Below are 23588 nucleotides of genomic sequence, written 5' to 3' on the forward strand. Positions count from 1 at the left end.
TTAAAGAGATGGAAGTTTCTAATTGTGTGAAGAATTTTAAGAAAGTTAGGAATGCAGAAAATTACATTATTTCCACTTTTGTGTATTTTGATTTACATATCACATAGATTGTGTTAATTATACGGTAAATTTCAAAGTATAAACTTTACGAAAAGTACTTAAATTATTAAAGAATTTATACATTTATATTTTAAAAATTGATACATTTACAATTAAGGATTATATATTACAAAAAAATAAGAAATTCTTTAGCAATTGGGTACTTACAACTCAAAAAGAAGTGAAGCGATTATGCCTAACCATGTGATTTAAATCATATTTAATTAGATAGCTGAAAGTGAAATCACACGTGTGTGTCGAACCTGATTGCTCCTGAATCGAAAAAATGAACCGATTTACCTCGATGACGTCACTTGCCGGTATGCAATTGAGATTAGACGCAAATTTTAAAACATATGATGTTATGCCTAACTATGTAATTTGAATCATATTTAATTGGATAGCTCAAATTGAAATTACACTTGTGTGTCGAACCTGATTGCTCTTGAATCGAAAAGTGAACCGATTTACCTCGATGACGTCACTTGCCGGTATGAAATTGAGATTAGATACAAATTTTAAAACATATGATGTTATGCCATGATGTTATGCCTAACCATGTAATTTGAATCATATTTAATTGGATAGCTCAAATTGAAATTACACTTGTGTGTCGAGCCTGATTGCTCCTGAATCGAAAAATGAACCGATTTACCTCGATGACGTCACTTGCAGGTATGCAATTGAGATTAGATACAAATTTTAAAACATATGATGTTATGCCATGATGTTATGCCTAACCATGTAATTTGAATCATATTTAATTGGATAGCTCAAATTGAAATTACACTTGTGTGTCGAGCCTGATTGCTCCTGAATCGAAAAATGAACCGATTTACCTCGATGACGTCACTTGCAGGTATGCAATTGAGATTAGATACAAATTTTAAGACATATGATGTACAGGGCACAAAAAACGGACAACTCTAAATCTAAATCTAATGATCGAATCTTCAAATTCAGGGACATAATCTTAATGGTTCGAGGGATTAATTAATAAGTAAAGACGATATTTTTAGTTACAAGTTGCGAAGTCACTCACAAAAACATTTAAACATTTAAAAAAGAAGATTTTGTAGTGAAATTTAACTTAAAGTATTTTAAATTCTCAGTTGATCAGAAATGTATATAATTAGCAAAAAAAAGTGTCTGAAATAATTGAAAAAAATTAATTACTTCACAAAATCAATCACTCTAAATTTAAAAATAAAAACCATGAAGAACATTGATGATTAGGATGCATTATAAAATGAAGAGAAAAATATGATCGAAATGAAATAACATCGGTGTTCAAGCAGGTCGAAAACAAACAACGAAAGATATTAGAAAACGAAAGAACCTTTAAACAAAGAAATTAAATAGAAAATAAACAACGAAAGTGAACTCAAGACATATAAATTTTTAATCATCATTCCTAAAACACTAACTTATTCTACTTAAATTACAAATTTTGATTTACTCTCTAATATAAGAGCTTATATGTTAGAAAGCAAAATAAATAAACTCACCTCTTTCAGATGATTTGCATTATGGAACAAAACGGAATTTACGAAGTTGAGAAATCACTTTTGTTCTTGAAATAACAACTACTAAAGTACAAAACGTCTTAAATTCAGAGTACAATGGCTATTAACCGAACCATAGAATAATCGAAACTTCTTCGGCAATTTCAACAAAAGTAATCACTTTCTTGAAATGTTAAATTTTTGGTGACATCATCGTTGCTACAATTATCATATGAGCTCTTCGCTTATGTATTCAAACGAACAATGTCAAAAAGTGCTACCATTTTCAAAGATCATGTATAGAGTATCCAGTTTTTTTTCTTTTTTCACCAACTAGTACAGTACAACTAAGTAACTAAACATCATCAAAAATAAACAGCCAAAAAAATAACATTTATTGTAATTAGAACAAGCTTTCATAGGGCAAAAGCTTATAAGATCGTTTTCAACAAATTCAACACAAATCAATAAATTTTAATCTTGTAACATATCTTTTACGGCCGATTATAGGTTCAATTTTATGTGAGAGTATCAACTTCCTTAATTTGAGCAGAAAAAAAAGAAAAGTAGAAAAACATGCTGACGATAAAAAATGACGGCAGCTGTGGCAGCTGAGGTTCTGTTTTGATTTAAAATCGTTTGCTTTTTGCGAACAAATATCAATTAGATGTTTGTTCTTTTGAACGATTTGCACCTATTGGCAATCTCTCCATTTATATTTTTATAAGTTGTAAAATAAAATTTAAAAATTCACATAAATCATTATTTGCATTTAAAATTATGGCAAAAAGAAACCTAAAAGGGAATTTAGTTCCAGTGAAGTATATTGGTGACTTCCAGGTGACAAACGTTAAAATAAATAGTCATAGAGACCAATATCACAAGACATTAAAGTCACATTTTGACTTCCTTGGAACAATTTAAAACGGTTACACTAGTGAGTGCGATTGCGGTGACCATTTTTTACTTTTATGACTTCACTGTGACAATCTGTATCTGGGCAATTATAAATTGCCCATATCTTTTACCTAAAATGTGAGAATTCATTTACTCTCAAATTACAAAAATTAAAAACTCTTTGAAGTAATAAGAAACTTGGCAAGAGATTATTACATATTTCAGTTTTTTTCCATCTTTTTAAGTTTATATTTAACATAGAATATGTTTTAATGCATTTAATGCCTTTTATATCTTTAAATTAAGCCATAAAAACTTTTTTTGCTTGTAAATTTCAGAAATAAAAGATAACTTGCTTTACAGTACACAAATTTTGAAATAAGAAATATCAATAAAATACTTTCAGTTCATGAATTTAATGTATTCAATTACTTGCAGTGAATAAATTTAATTAAATACAGCTTTAATTTGACATAAGCCAATTTCTTTTACATCAAAAATAAAGAAAATAAGCTAATGGTTAAGAAATATAAACTTGATGGAAATTTGAAGCCAGACGCTCAAATCATGAATTTTTTTATTTTTATATTTCAATTTTATGTTATATTACAGTGTAGAAAAAATTGAAGCCATCATCACACATAACCAATAAGAATACATCTTGTCACGTGATTTACTGTTAGTAAAAATGTAACCGAAACTATATGATCAAGTTTTTCCACTTCATGAATCAACTTTTTTTTCATCGTCATCAGTATAAAATTATCAAAAGTTATAAATGTAATACTCCCCTGTAAGATATTTTTTTATCTGATTTAAATCTATTGAGTTTCATTTTATTTTGATTATTATTCCAAATTAAAGGCTTAAAACTGATTTAAGCTTTAAATCGTTTTACAGTTAGGAAACAGTAAGTAAAGCAAACTTTGTTGTATTTTAAGCTGTTTAAATTATGTTAAGTCAACATGTGAACTAAAAATAAGGATCACAAGATCTTGAAATATTATTAGTATAAGGTTAGTATTGTATAATTACGTAATATCGTTAATAAAATGAACGATATTCATGAAATGCATACCACGAGTATTTGTATTTTTACCCCATGCATTCAATTAAATATATTAATTGTTATTTTTTCTTTTTTGGCTTAGCTAAATAAAATTTAGAATTTCTTCACTCAAAAATTCCAGAAAATGAGCATCATACGTACATTGAAACGAAGTATTTACGAGAGTTGTAAATTAAATAGTGGCAACTTAACCTTGAAACTCACAGAAGGGCGGGTTTGCGTAAATAGGGTATGGGTGCGGTGAGGTGGCGCTGTTGTCGATGTGTAGAGTGCAAAAAACAGTCGATTTACTTAGAAGGGTAGTTGTTGCGCGGCGTTAAAGTGAGGAGTTTCATTTCCATTGCTCTAAAGCATGTTGTGAAAAAGCTTAATGACGAAAAAAGGCGAGGTGCTTGAACCCATCGTGCTACTGTCCTATACGGTAAAACATTTGCTCCTCAGGCTTCCACTAATCCTCAATAGCATTCTGTTGCATTTTTGCCACGGGAAACCTCGATTGTAAGCCACGACAGCTGATCATCTTTTGAAAACATGCTTTAGAGCGATGGAAACGAAACTCCTCACTTTAACGCCACACAACAACTACCCTTCTAAGCAAATCGACCTTTTTTTGCACTCTACACATCGACAACAGCGCCACCTCACCGCTCCCGTATCCAATTTGCGCATGCCCGCTCTTCTGTGAGTTTCAAGGTTAAGTTGCCATTATTTAATTTACAACCCTCGTATTTATGGATTTGAAAAATTTAAGATAAATAGAAAAATATGATTCCCACAAGTCATTTACATTTCTGTTTTAATATAGCTAGTAAATGAGAAGTTTGACGTGCATTTAAAAAAAAAAAAATATTTTTGGAATTTTACTTCAACACAAGAAATTTAAACATTCAAAGTGACATTATTTAATAGCTTGTACTGTTTGCATTATCATCAATTTAAATTATTAACTTTTACTTAAATAACAAACCATCAATATTATAAATAATATTTTATTAATACCGTTGTACTAAACTATGTCAAATGAGTGTGATTTAACTCACAATGTGGGACGTTTCATGCAGGGGAAATTGAGAACAATATTAAAAATCATAAATACTTATTGTCTTCAAATATATATTAATAAAATAGTGATCATAGCAGTTTTATTGTAGGGTTCTGAAACATCTTGCTTTAAAAAGTCAAACATCCATAAACTTGAAGCTTTTTAAAATAACTGTTTCAAAACAATCTTCGAAATATTTTCATTTGTTAAAATAAGTACCTGTTTAAATAAGTAATGATAGACCTGTTAAAATAAGTAATGTTAGGAAAATTGAACTGTACTACATTAGAAGATGAAATCAACAGGAGAAGTTTCAAATGGACAGGATACGTACTAAAAGCTTAGAAAAAATTAGCAAGTATTTCTTTCTGGGGCCCAGAAGGCAGAAGAAAAGGGGGAAACCCAAAAATGACTTGGCAGAGACTAATGCAGATGATTCTCAAGAAGGAAAAATTTAAAAGATTTAAAAGGAAGTCAAATCCCTAACCAGAGACCGGCGTCATGGAAAAGTGGACAAAATGCCTTTTGCACCACACGGCGTAAGGAACCGAAGTCAATAAATAAGTATTTATACTGACTGATATTTAAATTACTAAAGAACTGCTACAGGTAACTCTTTTTGTAAAGAAATATCAAATATTAAGGAATCCAAACTTACGACTGTTTTCCTGATCAAACTATTAGCACTATAATATTCTAGATTGTGAAAACACGATCATTAGATCGAAAGTTATTCAGAGTGCTTCTTTTTTTACTTTCTGCACTGTACATAATGAATTCAATTTATTTCTGCACATGTTAATGGTCTATGACACAAGAAAGAGCTTACAAGGAGAAATAAAGCTACTTTTCTGGATGATATTACATGTAATATTTCTTTGATTTTACTTGCAAATGGCTGAGAAACAGATGAGAAAAAGCCATTTGATTTTGTTGAAAACCAAGCTGAAAATTAATGCTAAGAATTACAGTGGAACCCCAATTATTCGAAATCAACGGGAAAATTGAAATCTTCGATAATGAGGATACCTTCTTAAATCGATTTTGTAAGTAAATAAATATTTAACTGTGAGTAAACTATGAGTGAATAAAACTTAATAAAAAAACCTCACTTGTGTTTTATTTAATTTCTATTTTCAGCGGTTCTATTCCAGCATCGTTGTCATAGCAGTAATTGGATTGAACTGAATTGGTATAATGGCACAAAGTTCAAAATTGAAACAATAATTGAGTAATCATCAGCTGTAATGATGATAAAACGTATGTTAGCATGCTTATAACCTGTGTCGGATGTCCTATAACCAAAAGGTCGGTTGATTGGATGCCATATAATCAGAATAATAATTAAATGAGTAAATAGAAAAAAAATTTCAACCACCCATGTTTCCTTTATTTTCTACATATATTGTGTTGCCTACATTGAATATTTCTTTTTTTCTTCCGTCTTTAATATAAATAGAAAAAAAAATCTTTATCAGTTAATTACATAGAATAAAAAGTTAGATAATAATTAGTAATATAATGATTTTAAAAGGAAAAAAGTTCTTAAATACAGTAATTTCATTACTATATATATATATCATATGTTCAATTATATACATTATATCTTTGACCTTACTATGTGAGTTTCTCTGAATATTATGAAAATTATAATTTCTCTCTAAAATCTAATAAGGAGTATTATGGAAATAAATCATAATAGAATACGTATGCAAACAAAATCTTTTCTGAACAAAACAAAAGTAAAAAACTTTGTTATTTTAATTGAAAGGAAATAAAATAATGACTTCAACTTCTATTACTCAGGCTAAACTTATAACTCATCCGCTTATATTTAATAATATATTTAATTTTAAAATGGAGTTTTATTTAAACTAAGTAATGACTTTTCTAGCAACCTTAGACAAGCCATTTTCACACAAATATACTAATTTAATTTAAAAACAGTTAAAAGTTCTATTCCATAAGAACAGCATTATTTAAAAAAAACTTAATTTATAAATCTAATATACTAATATGACTTTAAAAGCCTCAAAACTTTTGGTTATCTTAGATAAATAGAATAATGACTTTCCTTAACTTCCTGAATCTGACAAAATGAGTTCTGTCTGAATTGAAAATCTCTCTAATGGTCATATGGTCAAATTTATATGGGATTGTTCCAGATGGCTTATTAAAGCGTTATCTCCGAAACGATTCAAAAATTGCGTAATTTAATAACGAGGACCGAGGGAGTAATGAGGAATATTAATACCAAGCAAAGCGTTTTAAGGGATCATTTGCATATGTAAAAGTTTATTACGGAATTTATTCCCAGGAATTAGCGATGGGATTTTACCGCGTTTGATATTACTAAATCAAAATATTATGGTATAAGTACTTATGGGGCAAGTTTAAAGATGCTTTTAGGAATTGTGTAAACTGAATAAAGTTTACTAGATTACGTAGAAAACTATTGAAGAGGACACAGTGGAATAAATACTTATTTGATAAGAACTTATTAAAGTACTTAAGAAAAAACCCAAGAGGAGAGAGAAATGTTATTTATTTCATGAAATGAAAACATGGCGCGATAAATACTTATGAAGAATTTAATTTCGGGAATTGTACAAACTGAAAAATGTACTAACTTAAATAAAATTTAAAAAAAAATATTGGAAAGAAAACTGGGAAATAAATACTTATAAAAACTTTTTGAAGTACTTAAGAAAAAAATCCAAGAGGATATTTGTTTTTTTTCCACAGAACTAATATATGTCGGTATAAGTATTTATGGAGTATATGCTTTTAGGAACTGTACAAATCGAAAAATTTACCAGCCTGATTAGAAATTTTTTTTTTGTCGTATGTCTGTTTGGGCAGTGGTGGTACGATTGTACCTGTTCTTCAGTGGCGCCATCTATGGCCAGGAATTCGACTTCTGCCACGCCATTCACACAACCACAACCAGTTTATAGGGCGGGTCACATTCACACACAAAGGAGAAAGGACATAAAATACAGAGAGAGAGAAAGAAACATCCATGCCTTACCCGGGATTAGAACCCAGGACCTTTCTGATGCAAGAACAGTTCTCTGTCCCCTACACAGGCCAGTCGGCTTAGAAAACTATTGAAAAGTACAAAATGGAATAAATACCTGTCGACAAACCCAAGAGGAGATGGAAATGCGTTTTCCATCAAATCAGGATTTGGCAGTATAAGTACTTATGCGATAGGATCTAAAACATTCTCATGAATCGCGTATGCCGCATATTATCACTAACTTCAGCTATTGAAGCGGACAGTAGTGGAATAAATACTTATTGAAAAACCCAAGTGTAAACTGAAATGTATTTCCCATCAGGTCAAGATAAGGCAGTAAAAGTACTTATGCCAGGGGTTTTAAAATACTTTTAAGAATCACGAATGCGAGTAATGTTATTAAATTAGAAAACTATTGAAGAAGACACAGTGGAATAAATACTTATTGAAAAATTCCAGAGGAGACTGAAATGCATTTTCCATATAATCAAAATATGACAGTATAAGTGTTTATAGAGTAGGTTTTAAGATAATTTTATGAATTACATGAACTGAATAATGTTACTAGTTTGAACAAGAAACTACGCAACACAGTAGAAAATACTAATTGAAAAACCTAAGAGGAGACGGAGATGTATTTTCCATTACATCAAAATCTGACGGTATAAGTATAGTTTGTCTACGGTAAGAACTGCTCCACCACAAAGTCTGAGGCCGCCTGCTGCTATGGAAACAAGAATAGCGCATTTCAGGGAAGGTGGCTTCTCTTCACTCTAAGGCTAACACAATAAATTGAATAAAAAGATTTCCTTTCTCTCGCCACCAGACCGAGCCAAAACATGTCTTAATGACTCTACACCATAATATATAGAATATTGCCCTCTATATTCTTTGTCTACATCCCTACTTGAAATAGTTATACCTCGTTACCATAGTCACCACCACGGGTCCAGACGAATGGCTAGGGGAGTTCTTACTTTAGACAAACTATACTTACGCGATAGGTTTTAAAATGCTTTTCTGAATCCAGTAAACCGAATAATGTTAGGAAGTCTAAAAACTATCAAAGAGGACTCAGTGGAATAAATACTTATTGAAAAACACGGGAAGACACGAAAATTCATTTTTAATCAAATCAAAATATGACGGCATACTTACAGTCATATTTTGATAGGTCTTAAACGACAGCTTTTAAGACTCTTTTATGAAACTTTTAAATCAAATTATGTAACTAGTTTACATTGAAAATTATTGAAAGGAGCACTGTGGAATAAATATTTAGAAGAAAAAAAACCTCTGTGGTCACTTGAAACCTTTTCCCTCTAAGCTCTTTAGTTTGGTAAAATATCATTAATTTAAACATGGTATTGTTATTTGTCAATTTCCTTAAGAAACCAGGTGGAAGTTTAATTTTGAATTTGATTTAATGAACACTTAGAAAAGGTTGAAATGTCGCAATCCTCATTGAGAATATTTACTCGAATAAAATATTTAGAAATTGGATAGTTTGGATAAATTGGATGGTAACTATCCAATTTCAAACCTATCCAAGTCCTCTATCTTTCGTCTTTCTTTAAATTTACTGAATTATGAATAAATAATAATATTTATTAAGTAATTTTAATTTATGCTAAGTTTGATGGTCTAAGTTGTTATGGGATATTTAAGTTTATGTCACTTCGGTATTAGTGGTGCAAAATGGTATACCTTAATGAAATTTTGTATCACGATAAAGTTATGAAATGCCACTTGAAAAGTCTGTTTCCTATAATAAATGCAATAATTTAATTAATAAACAAGCAATTAATAAAATATGCGCAAATGCTTTTAATTATATCTTAGAAATACCATATGATTGACATAATAAATGAATTAGGAAAATAATAAATATATTCTTAATTTGAAATGAACTTTTAATACCAGACACATCTCGTACCATTTATGCGCCGTAATTGAATATCTCTATTTTTACCACGAATAGTTTACATCAATTTGTTCGATTTTTATCTCTTAAAGACAGAATTCGATCATTTAAATTCATAAAGTCACGTTCATTCGTTCTCACACTTCCAGCTCGAAATTCATTGCTTACATTAAATGTCGAATACCATGTTTGTTAAACCAGTTCATGATTAAAACATAAGTTTTTTCAGCCGTATGAAACGGAAGATGGCAACGTAAAGTTTTGAATAAATATAAACCCACAATAAGAATATCAAAAATTGATCAGATTGAATTCCATCAGCCGATCGGAACGAGAACATACATATCTACAGCAGTTAATAACTTATGCATTGTACGTTTTGAAACAAGAAAATAGAAACGGGCAGAAACAAAGAGAGAGGGCGCTGTATGCGGGAATGGGGAATCAAATACACTGAATCCAATCCATAAAAACTGTCTTGCCGTGTTTAGAATAACACACCCAATGCTTTTGGAATCGCTTTTCGATTTGATAAAAGGAAAAGAAGGAAAAAAAGAGCTTAAAGCTGGCTCGGTACATTCCACAGGAAATCTTTATTCCAGATATACGGATTGAAGTACAACACGAAAAAAAAAATTGGGGAATCCCCATTCGTAGAGGAAATTACAAATCAGGAACTAAGCTTCAATTCTAAGTGAAAAAAGTTTAGATATAAAACAAACTTCCACATGACACGTGGTAGAGGGAAAATATCTTTCCACTGATTGGTTAAGGTTTTTTTTCCCTTTTTTCCCCTTGAGCATCGAAATGAATTTAGCTCGTATTCAAAGAAATCGCATAAGTAGAAATTTTTTCCCTTTCAGTTTTGCCTTTTTGAAACATTAATCATCTAGAATTTTTTTTCTTCTTATTCTTTGAAAAGGAAGGTACAAAAAAAAAACCTAGCAGAATGAGATTTTTTTTTCTTCTTTTCAAGATGTATATGAGTGCATCGCGTTTAAGCGAAATTTTTTTTTCTTCAAACATATATTTTCGAACTTTAGTTTGTTTATGCCTTGAGAGAATTGGCTCGAAATCCAAACGATCATATATTTTTAACTAATTCTATAAATTATTCTAGTTTTCAAAAGTCGGCGTGAAATATTAGCATTTTCAATTATGTTTGAATTTATGTAAGTAGTTTCAGTTTTGAGTATGAAAACGAGTACACGAAAAAAATTTTTTCTCAGCCTTAGCTTAGTTATGACCAACCGGAATTTCATAAGAATTGCCCTAAACAGAATTATTAAAATTTGTTTTGCGAATCCTGTCAGCTTTTTAGATTTAGGAAACAATCTTCACTAAATATTCAAAGTCTTAAAATAGCTCACTTAAAGTTCTTTTTGACGCAGATAGTATTTCCCCCACGCATTAAAAATGGGCAAATAATCTATGGACAAATAATTCTTGCGATCGCTGGTAAATACTAATACAATCTGTTATAAAGTTGACAAAATGCGTAAGTTTCAGTTAACTTTTGAAATACCGAGTTTTAAATTTTCGAGCTCACCCGAACCCATGAATCTGAGATAGTTTCATATATCTTCTCAGGTCTGAGATAACCCGGTTGGTATAGGGTTGGACCCGTGTTCGTGAGAATAGGAGTTCGAATCCCGCCAACCGAGGAATCTTCGCGTATTAAATGGTGACTGGTGTACGTTAAATCTGACGGAGTCACAAAGCTCTCCAACTTCCCGTAACAAATCAATACCTCTGGGGGTAATGATCCAGGAGTTCCCTTGTCTTCTAGATTAGATTCAAAATTACAAGTCTACGTAGTTGAACATTGCTAGTTGCAAACTCAAAGTTAGGTCTGATATTCAACGATGGTTTCAAAATAAAATATATCTTCTCTGAATTCTGTGTAATGCGTTTCCTTTAATGAAAACAGCTGAGGTTGAGATTTGAATCGATATAAATTGGTAGTAAGTGTTGCATTAAATGTCTACTAAAGGTATGTAGTGATAAATTTTCCTTACGTATTTAGTTGACGTTCAGATTTAATACATGCAAGCTCTTCGAATGTTATTGTATTGAATATCAGTAGAATATTTAATATTTTATCACTAAAATGTTTTATGTATATTACATGCTTTACATACTGCAAAGAATTCTGAATCAAATTACGGTATAAAGTATGCATTAAATGTGTAATAAAGGTATGTAGTAATAAATCTTCTTTACGTATTTAGTTGGTGTTGAGATTTAATACATGCAAGTTCTTTGAATGTTACTGCATTGAATATAAGTAGAATATTTTATAATTCATCACTAAAATGTTTTATGTATATTGCATGCTCTGTATACTGCAAAGAATTCTGCATCAAATTACGGTATAAAGTACCGGCACTTTAGGTGCATCATCTGTAAAATCCATTTTTACTGTAAAATATTATACCAAAATTTTTACAGTAATATTTATTTTAGTAGAACATTTCAGTGATTTTACGGTAGTTATTATTGTAAAAATTACGGTATATCATTAGATCTTTTATTCCATAGCATATTCCGGTAAAAATACATTTTACGGAAAAAAGTACAGGCATCTTAAGTGACCAGTACTTTTTGCCATAATTTGATCTGGAATTTTTTAAAGTGTTCATCGCAATTTAAACCAGCTAATTTGTTTCAGTATGTTTGTTTAATTCGTCAGTACAACTATTAAATGTGTAAATATCTTTAAATGCGTTTATTTCGAAATCAGATTTCTTTGCATTTCACACCATCTTAAACACGATATCACACGCTGTTTGTAAAATAATTGTCTACAATTTTTCATGGGGATTTATGATTATAGCACATATATTTTGAATTACAGTCTGAGAGGAAAAAAGTAAACTTTAACTTGTTTTGCGTGTTTCTTCGCAAGGGCAGGTGCTAAATTTTTTAAACATTTGATTCTAAATTACATTGATCCCTCACTCAGTAGCATGTGCAGTTGCTTTTCAGAAAATAGTTTAGAGCATAGTTGATAGCCTTCTAAATAAAACCGTCAAAGGATTTTTAGTTTTCGACAATAGAAATTTTTTACAGTGTTTAGCGTATAGGAAAAAAATGCCTTATTTTTACCTAAAAATGCCCATTTAAAACAATAATATTAATTTTGTTTTGCTAGTTTTATAAGTTTTTACACACAATAAAGCAAATATGCTGTTTTTTGTTAAATTTTTTATATTAATATGTAAATAAAAGTTGTCGAAACTAGTCGGATACCTTAATGTAGAAGCTAACTTACGGGGACGAACAGTAAATACAATTACATCTGCTGACAATAATCACAAACTATGCTACCAAAGTAGTTTACTAGCTAACTAAGAAGTTACCTACTAAGAGACTAAGAAGTTAGTGTCAAAGAGTAATATCGATAGTCTTGATCTTTAGTTCTGTCTGTATTTTCTCGTAGAAAACTCAAATATAGATGTTAGTCATTTCATAATATTTAAAATTCTTAGTGCATCTAGCTTCCGCTTTGCGAGCGAAAAATTTCTTGGGAAAAGTTTGTTCTCACATTAATAAAAATCTGGATAAGTTTATGACATAATCTTGTTCTATAATGGCATTATACGTTAGATATGAAGGTAATTTCCGATCACCTTGCTAAGGATTACATAAACATTCTATCGTAAGGACGGGCCCACCCAATTTTGCAAACTACTTTAAACTCTGCCCATGACTCTAAGCCAGTATAATCTCTAATGTAGGCTAGCTTATAAGTCAATACAGACGCCTGAGAAAATTGGTAATTGCCATTCCACCACTTATATCCATATCAGTTTAATCCGAAACTTTATTAACGTGTTGCTCTCGATTTTTAAACTAGTCTTTATAATAAAACTGCTGATAGTAATAGTTAGTTATTGTAGACGGTTTGAGCAGGGCAAACTTTTATATAAAAGAAACATCAATAAGCAAACAACAGCGAAATTAAGCCATTATTAATCAATGCTATGTAATTTAAGAGTAGTGTAGAGTCAAATGGCTACTTTTAGGGACATGTATACAAGCACAAATACATAAACAAGTCACAATACAATGGTTAAATCAATGCTAAATACAAAACAAGACAGCTAAAAAAAGGAAAATATACAGTAATATAGAGATTTTTTATCAAATAATACTTAAAACAAAAGCATTTAATCAAAGATTTAATTTAAAATTTAATTTAAATTTTATCAACAAGTAAACATTTATTGATTTTTAAAAACCTTTTTTAATAAAACAGTAAAGAGCAAAATTGAGAATTTTTCCTGAAAGCATTTGTTATTCCTAACAAGAAGTCAGTTTAAGTTTATTTAACAACAGCAGACGCTTTCTCACGAAACTAATAAAAGGTTTTAGAAATGCATAAATAAGATTCAAGCATATTATGCATTCATAAATCCATAATTGCTTCGTCTGGTACCTATCATTACCATCAATCATTTTAAAACGAATTTCGCATTAATCTTCAAGATAATAAAATTTCAAATTCTAAAGCCTCTTTCCTATACACTTGACTTTACTTCTGTCTGGATTTATAATCTACGAAAAAAATAAAATAACGAGGTTTTTTAGTAGTCGTTTTTAAACTTCTAAAGAACATTCATGCGAAAGCGCTTCTTTACTATTCAACAAGCCCATTATCAATAAGAAATATATTTCATTTTTCGTATTTTAAATGAACGAATAGAAAATTCGTTGAATTATTCAAATCTGAAGTCCTTTTTCCGAACCGGAAATAAAAATGTTGTTTCTTAAGAATTATAAGAATGCATTTTCGCGAGTAATTTTCCGAATGAATTCCATTGTTAAGGCAGCGGAGAATTCTTAAGTTCGTTTTCACAAAATGGCAAAAATCTATTAATGGACCCGATGTGCAAATACTTTTGTAGACCCCTTTCATAAGTTTTTTTCCCCCTTAAGAAAAAGAATAAGCTTTTTTGTGTGATCAAAATAGCTCGGTGGGATTTTATTTTTAAGATTACAACACTTTTTGAGAAGGATCTAGAGTTCAATTCTTAGAAAGCGCTTAAAGGCGAAGCGAAACTTTTCAGACCTATCCATCAAAGAGTCCAAAAGAGAAGTCCGTTATTTATTTGCTCATCCGCGAAAAAGATTTAATCGATTCTTTCATCGAAATCCTTATCGCCCGCCAAACGATAGAGCCACGTGTATACCCGCCAAACGATAGATCCTGAAAAAAAAAGAAGGGGAAAATCAATCTTTTTTTTTCCCTTTCTTCTTCACCTTTCCTTTTATTGTCATTGTGTGGGTGAACGCTAACAAAGGAAAATCCCCAAAAGGGGGTTAGCTGTTATCAGTTCCCCCACCTCTGACGTCAGAAAGTTATTCCACGATAAATATGTATGAAATATTTATAATCGATGAAAAGAAAATTAACTTAGTTGTGATCGTTGCAGCGAAGTTAAATCCGATATCGGTCGGAACTGAAATAGCTAGTGTTCCGTTATTTTAACATTTCGATACTATTATATTTTGGTGTTTTTAATCGAATATTTCGTCTTCGAAACTTTCACTGACGAAATGAATGCCGACTCAGAGAAACTGATGTGACTTTCTGTTCGGAAAATGGAATTTCGGATTCTATAATCTTGTAAAATGAATCGATATTTTTAAATATTCTGAATATATATGTATCGATGGCACAATTTTAAAATGACGTTTTAGAATTTATAAATAGAAATATGATTTTAATTAAATTTCTTTTTGCAGATGAAGGTGTTGACTTTTAAAAGTGTTCGTATGACGTTCAAGAGGTGTCAATATAATTGCATTATTTTTCTTTCACTCAAACAGATTGATTTTGTTTCATAGGACAAACTTTGACGTGTTGTAAAGTTTATTAAAAGGCAAATTTTTTGTGAGGGAGCTTATTTTTGAGGAGTTATATTTTAAGGAGTATAACTTACTGCAATTTAAAGTATTTTCCATGAAAAGTCTTTTGCAATTGCGGTTAAGGCCCCGAAGGGACATTTCACTACTAGTAATTTTTCCAAGTAGTTCCACCTACCGCCCTTAGACAAAAATGGTTTCAGCATAATTGTGTCCAGTTTATTCTAAAATAGCTGTTTGTACTTATCTTAATGGTAAGTTTACTGGAAAAAAAATAAGCATGGTGACCCATTCCAGTTGGGATTTTGATTATCAAATCAATTGATCATGGATTACTTATTGATTATATCAATTGATTGTCAGTTGATTATATTCATGCATGCATCTTATTCATTATATTCATATAAGCATCAGAAAGAAGACAGAGATATCTAAAAGCAATAATTTGCATTATTCATTTGACTCAGTTAAGAAACTCGTTGTTCTATTACCTTTTATTGCTCAAAACGTGATCGGCATTTTTAAACTTTTAACCAATCACTTCTTTGTATTCTTCCTCAGCATTACAGCCTGTGAGGATTCTTTACATCCCTCACATTATAGATCCATGATTATATCTTCCGTCATTATAGGTCTCGAGTATATGAATTCCGAAGCTCTATCAAACTTAACTTTATTGATGATCTTTAACGCCGATGAAGTTTTTTCTTTCTTCCCATATCCATTATCATGGATTAGGTCTTCTGTCTGCAAAGTATCATTTATATTTACGCTGCCAAATATACAATACGATTGTTGCTTCCCATTTTGAACATTTATTGTAAATATTGCTAAGAAGTACTTTGCGATAAAGTTGCGAATGAACAATGTTTTCATTTTTCGTCGTTCATTTTTTGCTTTCTTTTAGGATACTGGGAAGGAGTGTCTCCTGTTTGTAGACGATCTGATTTTGTGGATAGGATACAAGTTGCAAAGAAAAGTGCAAAACACGAGGTGGAAAAGCATTCAAACAAAGCTATTAAACTTCTATCTGACCGGATCGTAGAAAGTAACATGATAGTGAAGACTACTGAGCGGACTTTTCCATTGATGCATCAAATCATTCGACCAAAGATGGCTTACGGAGACTAATAATTATTGCATACAGATAAATTTACAATCTCGGGAGTTTCTTTGACAATAATTTAAACTAGAAAATGCATATTGAGAATGTGATCGAGGAAGTTAAAAGGCACTTGCACATTCTTAAAAGCCTGTTGGCTGCTGTTGGGAGTACGCACTGCATTAGAAAACACTTACAAAACGTTTATCTTGCCTGTTACCACTTATTGTTGTGAAGATCTTATTTCTGCTCCAAAAAGCTTATTCGAGGAACTGGAATTAATACAAAATCAGGACCTCAGGTTGATCGTTGGTGCAGCGAAGATCATCCATCACTTCCATTTTTTACTAATACTAGACCCATTAAGTCAATTACTGAAGAGTGATCTCTTATACTTTGCGGAAAGTTAATTATAACTTAATATACAGTTTTGAGATTGATATGAAAATGTACAAAGACACCTAAATGCTCAAAGTGGTTTTCTACAAAGAGTTCTAGAATTGAGAGACAGGATGGAACTTTATGATAAAATTTTCCAACATTTCTTAAAATCTCTTAACCCTATACTGTAAATGTTGTTGATATAATTATTAAGCTGGACCTTGCCCAATCATTTCTTCAGAGTCAATTTCTTCAAAAAAGCTTAAAGGTCCTTGCACTTGTGACCATCCGTACCCTCCATCCATAATGGTTACATGGTTATTACCGATGTCTCTTTGGCTAAACTCTCATCAAATGTCGGAACAGAAATGTATTCTTCCTTTTAAGTGCTTAACGGGAAATAAAATATCGCCTTTGATGCTGGAGTTATGGCTATCTGTATGGAACTCAAGCAACTTTTACCCAGACACATTTACAATAAGCTGGTTACTCTGTCTAACTCTAATGCTGCCATTCAGCATGCCGGATCTAAGGAAATACACACCTCAAAGACTATTGCAGATTATCGGGTTTTACGGGATATTTATCAATATATCCCGTAAAATTCGAAACCCTTCCAATGGATTCCCGGAAATTGTGATATTTAGGGCAACGCAAAAGTAGATATGCTGGCTAAGAAGAGCACTTAAATAAATCAACATTTAATTACTTACAGCTCCTTTTATTCCATAAAACTTTGTATCAAAAATCTAATGAGACAAAACTGAAAAATATTACCCATTTTTCATATTGTATTACGAAGTTGGGGAACAGGTTAAACAAAAATATTTCAGAAAAACCACGTGAAAAAACTGTCACGGAATTTAGACTTACGGAGAGTCACGACTATATGCAGGTATTTTTGTGATTCCAAATTGTCCACTCTATGCCATGGACAGGAAAGAAAAAGCCATGGACAGGAACCTTTTGATGGCAGTGTCTAAAGACTCCGAGGAGAAATATTTTAGAGTGCTAAACATCTGCTGATAAGACACTGGCATTATCCTCTTACTGTATGTCCTTTTTATTATTTATGTTCCTTGTAATCTTATAAGAATTTTTAATTTTCTCATGCCATTGGGAGTGAAAAAGAATTGTGCTTGTACCTCTCAAAGCATGCATTTCCTTGCTAAAATGCCTGTCTTATCAATGACCATCGCAACCTTCAAAATTCGTTCCAAACCAGTAGAATCCCCCTAAAAAAGGGAGAATAATATTACTGCAAAGATAAGTTCTAGTGTCTCTGACAGTAAGACAATCAGGAACCTTCCAGTGTGCAGCAAGGTGCTTATTACTGAAATAGAAGTGATTTTACATCAAACACACACTGGGCTAAAACGCCTAAGCGGAGGATATATTGATGTATCTTAATTTGGTCAGAAAACATTTTACAATTTGTTTAGTTCTGTCATCTCTGTTGGACAGACTTAAAAATTAATATTTGGGTATAAAATTTAACACAATCTCTCGGATTTTTATTGGTTTATTCTCACTTGTTTCCAGAATCATACACATATTAGATTTTAAAGTGACAATAATTCAGCAGGTTTAGAAAAATAAATACGATGTGTACAATGTATAGAAAAAGATTACTGTATTATAAATAGTATTTGTATGCATCCCGCTATTATAAGAAACGACCCCCATTATTGATCAAAACTTAAAGCTTATAAAATAAATTTAAGAAATTTTTGCAAATGAAGAGATGAGTTTTAATAACTGCTTGAATAACTATAATGAAATGATAATAAATATATTTTCAATATAAAACAATAAATAGCTATGAATCAACATAGAGACCAATAAATGCATACCATTAAAATGTCTACCGACATGCGTAATATCTTATTAGCATAACTTATTCAGCAGAGTACAAATTTAAGTATTTTTAGAATAGATTAATGAAAACATACTTTTTTTGTAATACTCAGAATTCGTCAGAATATAATCAGTAAACAAATTTTAGTATTTTTCTAAAAATGCATTGGCTTGTCTCATTTTGTCTTAAGTTCACTCAGTAAAAATCCCATATCCGGTTATTTCGAGAATATAATATCTGATAGCATCCAACCGAGAAAATACTTGATTCAAATAAACAACACATATCATGCCTGGTTGCCCTCACAAAATAAATTCTTATTTTATTAAACATTTTATTTTAATAACTGCAACTACATTGAAATAAATATTTATTTTGTAACCTATGAAACGGATAAATAAATAGTCGGCAATGTCGTGTATACGACAGCAGCTTTTATCTGACTGAGACAATATTTCAAAAAGACTTTTTTTTTTTTAAATTGCAAAGTGTTATTACAATTGCAAATGGGATGCTGTAGATACTGGAGTTTAAAAATAAAATAGTCTAAAAATTATAGAAGTTAAAAGACATAAATTAAGGCGCCAGTCTTTATAACTTATTATTACACATTTGAAAAGTTATATTAACTCTAGTCGTCACTGTCTGATGCTTATTCAGCTCCCAAAGATTTCTAGATATTTTAATGGGGTTGAATTCATAATTGGAACATTAGAAACATTAGAAATTGGAACATTAGAAACAGTGCATCTGCTACATTGATCGGCAATTCAATGCTTGAAAGGAAATACATTTATTAAAAAAATGTATCAAAGCAATTATTCTTAGCTTTGTGAATATTGAAATAATAACTTATTAAGTTTTTACTACATAAAAATTATTTCCTTTAATGCTTTTGACGTGAGACTATTGGTAGATTTATAAACAGTGCCTAAATATTTCCCTTTTTATACAACTATGAATATTTTCACACATAATATGAAGGAAGATATAGCTTGATAAACCAAACAAGATGCTTTTAATTTTTTTAAAGTAAAAAACAAAAGCAAATTTTAGATGCCAACTTCATGACTTCAATGATATCATTGGTAAACCAAGCAATGAGCATTTCATGATTTGAATGAAAAATAGTGTATCAGTCCATCTTTAAAAAATAAACGAACACAAATTTTAAATGTTAGTGTTTTAAAATTTAATTTACCAAATGATATCTCTATAAGTACCAAATAATGTCATGTAAAAACATCATATTTAATCTAATGATAGCAAGAAGATAAGTGATAGTTATCAAAGTGAAATAATTTATAATGATATTTCGTATTGATAATAAAGATATTTCATAATGATATTCGCTAAATGATATTTCGTATTTAATCAAAATATATGCAAATATATTATACTTAGTGAAAAAATATCATGAAGATGCTTCAAAGTTAACACAATGATATCATAAAGATATTTCATATTTAATCTAAAGATATCAAGGTGATATCATTTGTAAGGCAGGAATTAAAGCATTTTGCATTTTACACAAAAAAATATAAATATAAATAACTGATACGTTTTTTTGAATCATCTTAGTTTTAAAATAAAAATTCACATTTAGTGCCACTGAAAATTGCCTCACAAATCAGAGTGTGATATGCAAATCCTATATTTACAATTGCAAATATATAATAAACTTTTAAAAGTTTGAGATGATAAAAGTTTTGCAAAATCTTATTATTCAAGATTTTCTAAGAACTCATTTAAAATATTACACATTGGAAATAAATTGCACTCTATAAATCAAATCAAGCTTATTGAATTAAAATGAGACATAAAAGTGTATTGTTCCTCCAAAAGATTCTGAACCAAATAATTGCTTTAAAGATAATAAGAGCTTTGAAATTGAGTTGTGTACATTGATCGATAATGGTTTTCTTAAAAGCTAATGGTTTAAAACTATCGAGGTTTCTTTATAGAAATTTATGTTAATTTATAGTCAAATGAAAAATATTGAATAGTTGGACGGATTTGTTTTAGGAATGGAAGTATAAGTATTGGACCCATGAAAGATTCTACAATAGTAAAGTTATTGATGAATAAAAAATAAGCTGCTTTTAAGTAGAAAAATTTATGTTAATTTATATTCAAATGAAAAATATTGAACTATTGGTTGTATTTGGTTTAAAATGATCATTTAAATATTGAACTCTGTCTATGAGAGACTCTACAGTTGTATAATAAAGTTTTATATAAATTAAAAAATAAACTGCTTATAAAAGAATTAATGTTAGTTTACAGTTACGTGAAAAAATGATGATTTGTTGAGAGTGCTTGTTTGAAAACGAATATTTTAAATATTGTAAACATTGCATGAGCGATTCAATAGAAGTATAAAAATAATTGCATGTAAATTAAAATTAAACTGCTTATAAACAAAATTATAATTATTAAATTAGTTAAATGAAAAAAATATTGAATTATTTGGTGATCTAAAATCTTTAGTTTCCATTGTGAAAAAAGACTAAATAGTCGTGTAAGAAAATTGCACATATATTTAAAAAAAGTTGCTAATGAATAGAATAATAAATGTTTATTTACAATTAAATGAAAAATATTGAATAGTTAGACGTACTTAGTTCAAGATGTTTGCTTTGTATATTCGTCAGATTGTATGAAGGACTCCACAGTAGTGTAAAGATATTATCCATAAATTAAAAATAAGCAAAACAGTTACAGTACTTATCTGCTTAAAAGATAGTTGTCTCTGATTTCAAATAACAATATTTCTCCTTGAAACAAATGCTTTTATACTGACACATCAGATGACAGTTTTTTTTCCGTAAATTTAACAATTTATTTTTTTTTATAGTGCAGTAATATTTAAATTACATTCCTAACTGTTAGTTATGATATTTTAGTACCTACAAATTACAAATTGATATTTTTTGAATTGTGAGTCTCTTAATGTTTTTGAATTATGATACAGTTAAAATATTGATGATTCGCTTTTTAAAGTTTTTTCGAAATTTTTTTTATAATATTTATGTTTTTTCATCTTCTCTTTTTGTTGCACTTTTAAGATATTTTTGTGTAATAAAAATTATATTTTTAGCTTTTCTGATTTAAGTATTTTTTTTTAAGTTCCTCAGTTCATTTTAAATTCAATAGTAAATTTAAATTCAGAAAATTAAAATTTTCTGAAATGAGTTATCTTGAATTTCTGACTCAAAATTTAATTTTACATATTGATTCCACTTTTTTGTGGAAGTTAAAAAATTAAAACTTTAAACAATTTATTTCTTCTTCATTTTTTGATGTGTAAACTTTTACCGACATCTTAATCTGGATTAAGTCATTCTTTAATATTTATTCGTTTTCCTTTTACTTATTAATTTTAAATTTTTTAAAATTTCATAAAAAAAATTCAGTTTCTTCTTTTAGACTCTTTTAAAAAAACACTTTTAAGAAATCTGTTGGATTTTATTTTATTGCGATTAATTTTTTTTCCATTTTTTTTTGCAATGTTAACATAAATATTTAACAACAAAGAAGGCAATCTTAGGTAATTAAAAGTATGGCAGTTTAATTAGTATTCATACCTCTAGTAATACTTACCTATACAGTCAAAATTATGTAGATTTTAAATTTGCCTTTAATATTAAATTATATTCAAAGTTTTTGGATTTATCCAAATCATACTTCATCCAAGGAATTCCATGACGAATATTAGAACTATACAAAACTTTACACAGATAATACTCAAAATATATTTTAATCTTTTTACTTTAAAACATTACAGCTCGCATAGATAGTAATATTGATAAAAAATTTCAAAATCTGGAATATTTAAGTGCGGATTATTCAGGGTATGTTAATTTTGAAAAGAAAGTTACAAACTGTGCTCCTTGATATTCTACCGCCATCTGTTGAGCAGTCAGAATAACATATGTGTATATTCAAAAGTAATGAACTATTTTTAATCCCTAATTAATATTTAAAATTGTAATATAGCAACGTAACAACTACTATTTTGCTGCTTTTTAAAAATATTCGGAAAATTTAAGATTTTAATTGCAAAAAAAAAAAAGAATAAAATGATTTTTTTGAGCACAAATTTTTTTAAAAGCGTAATTCTAGCCTCTTTTTCAAATGGATTTTAACATAAACAATCTTCTTCATATGTGATTCGAAATAATCATATTAAATTCCCTAATACCACTATTAGTAATTTGTATCTATTTATCAAAATTATTGTGCTTGAACGAAATTAAAAGCGATCTATATTTTCTATATTTAATGTTAAATAATATTTCATTATTTATAAGGAATGCATTATTTTTATTTAATCTGATGCATGTTAATTATTTATGTTATTTTCTTTGAATAATTGTAAATAACTTTTAAAATATTGATATCTTCATTTAGTGACTACTTAGTTTATTATTATGTGAGATAAAGTTCTTTATGATTGAAATGATTTTTTATTACCTATTTTTGATGCTAGAAATCTAAATTATTTTTATGCACTAAGCATATACTAGTCTAGCGGTTCCCAAATGGTGTTCCGTGGAACCCTAGGGTTCCATGGAAGAATTAAAGGGGTTCCGTGATCTTTGATAACCAGTGATGAGCTTTAAAATCTTCGATTATTTTCGGATCCAAACTAAAATTCAGAATTTCTTCGATATTTCGGTTGCCTTCGTGAGATTTTTTCACGTAAAATTCAAATTGAATAGAAAAAACATTTTTTAAAAGAAAATGTAGCATTTCTCATAACAATATATTGAACAAATTATGAAAAGAGCAAACAATTTATAAAATATTGCATTA

General features: G+C 29.5%; 1 long non-coding RNA gene across 1 annotated transcript in view; it reads right to left on the reverse strand.

Annotated features, from left to right (window-relative positions):
* The window catches only part of LOC139426935 (uncharacterized), a 249186-nt gene extending 226531 nt beyond the window's left edge, over nt 1–22655 (reverse strand). The window contains exon 1 of the long non-coding RNA XR_011638059.2: nt 22374–22655. This is a non-coding gene — a long non-coding RNA (uncharacterized LOC139426935). The remainder of the gene's footprint in view (nt 1–22373) is intronic.
* Nucleotides 22656–23588: the final 933 nt, after the last annotated feature.

This window comes from Parasteatoda tepidariorum, chromosome 9 (genome assembly GCF_982258835.1).
Source record: "Parasteatoda tepidariorum strain Cologne lab strain chromosome 9, Ptep-v5.0, whole genome shotgun sequence".
In the NCBI taxonomy this organism is placed as follows: Eukaryota; Metazoa; Arthropoda; class Arachnida; order Araneae; family Theridiidae; genus Parasteatoda; species Parasteatoda tepidariorum.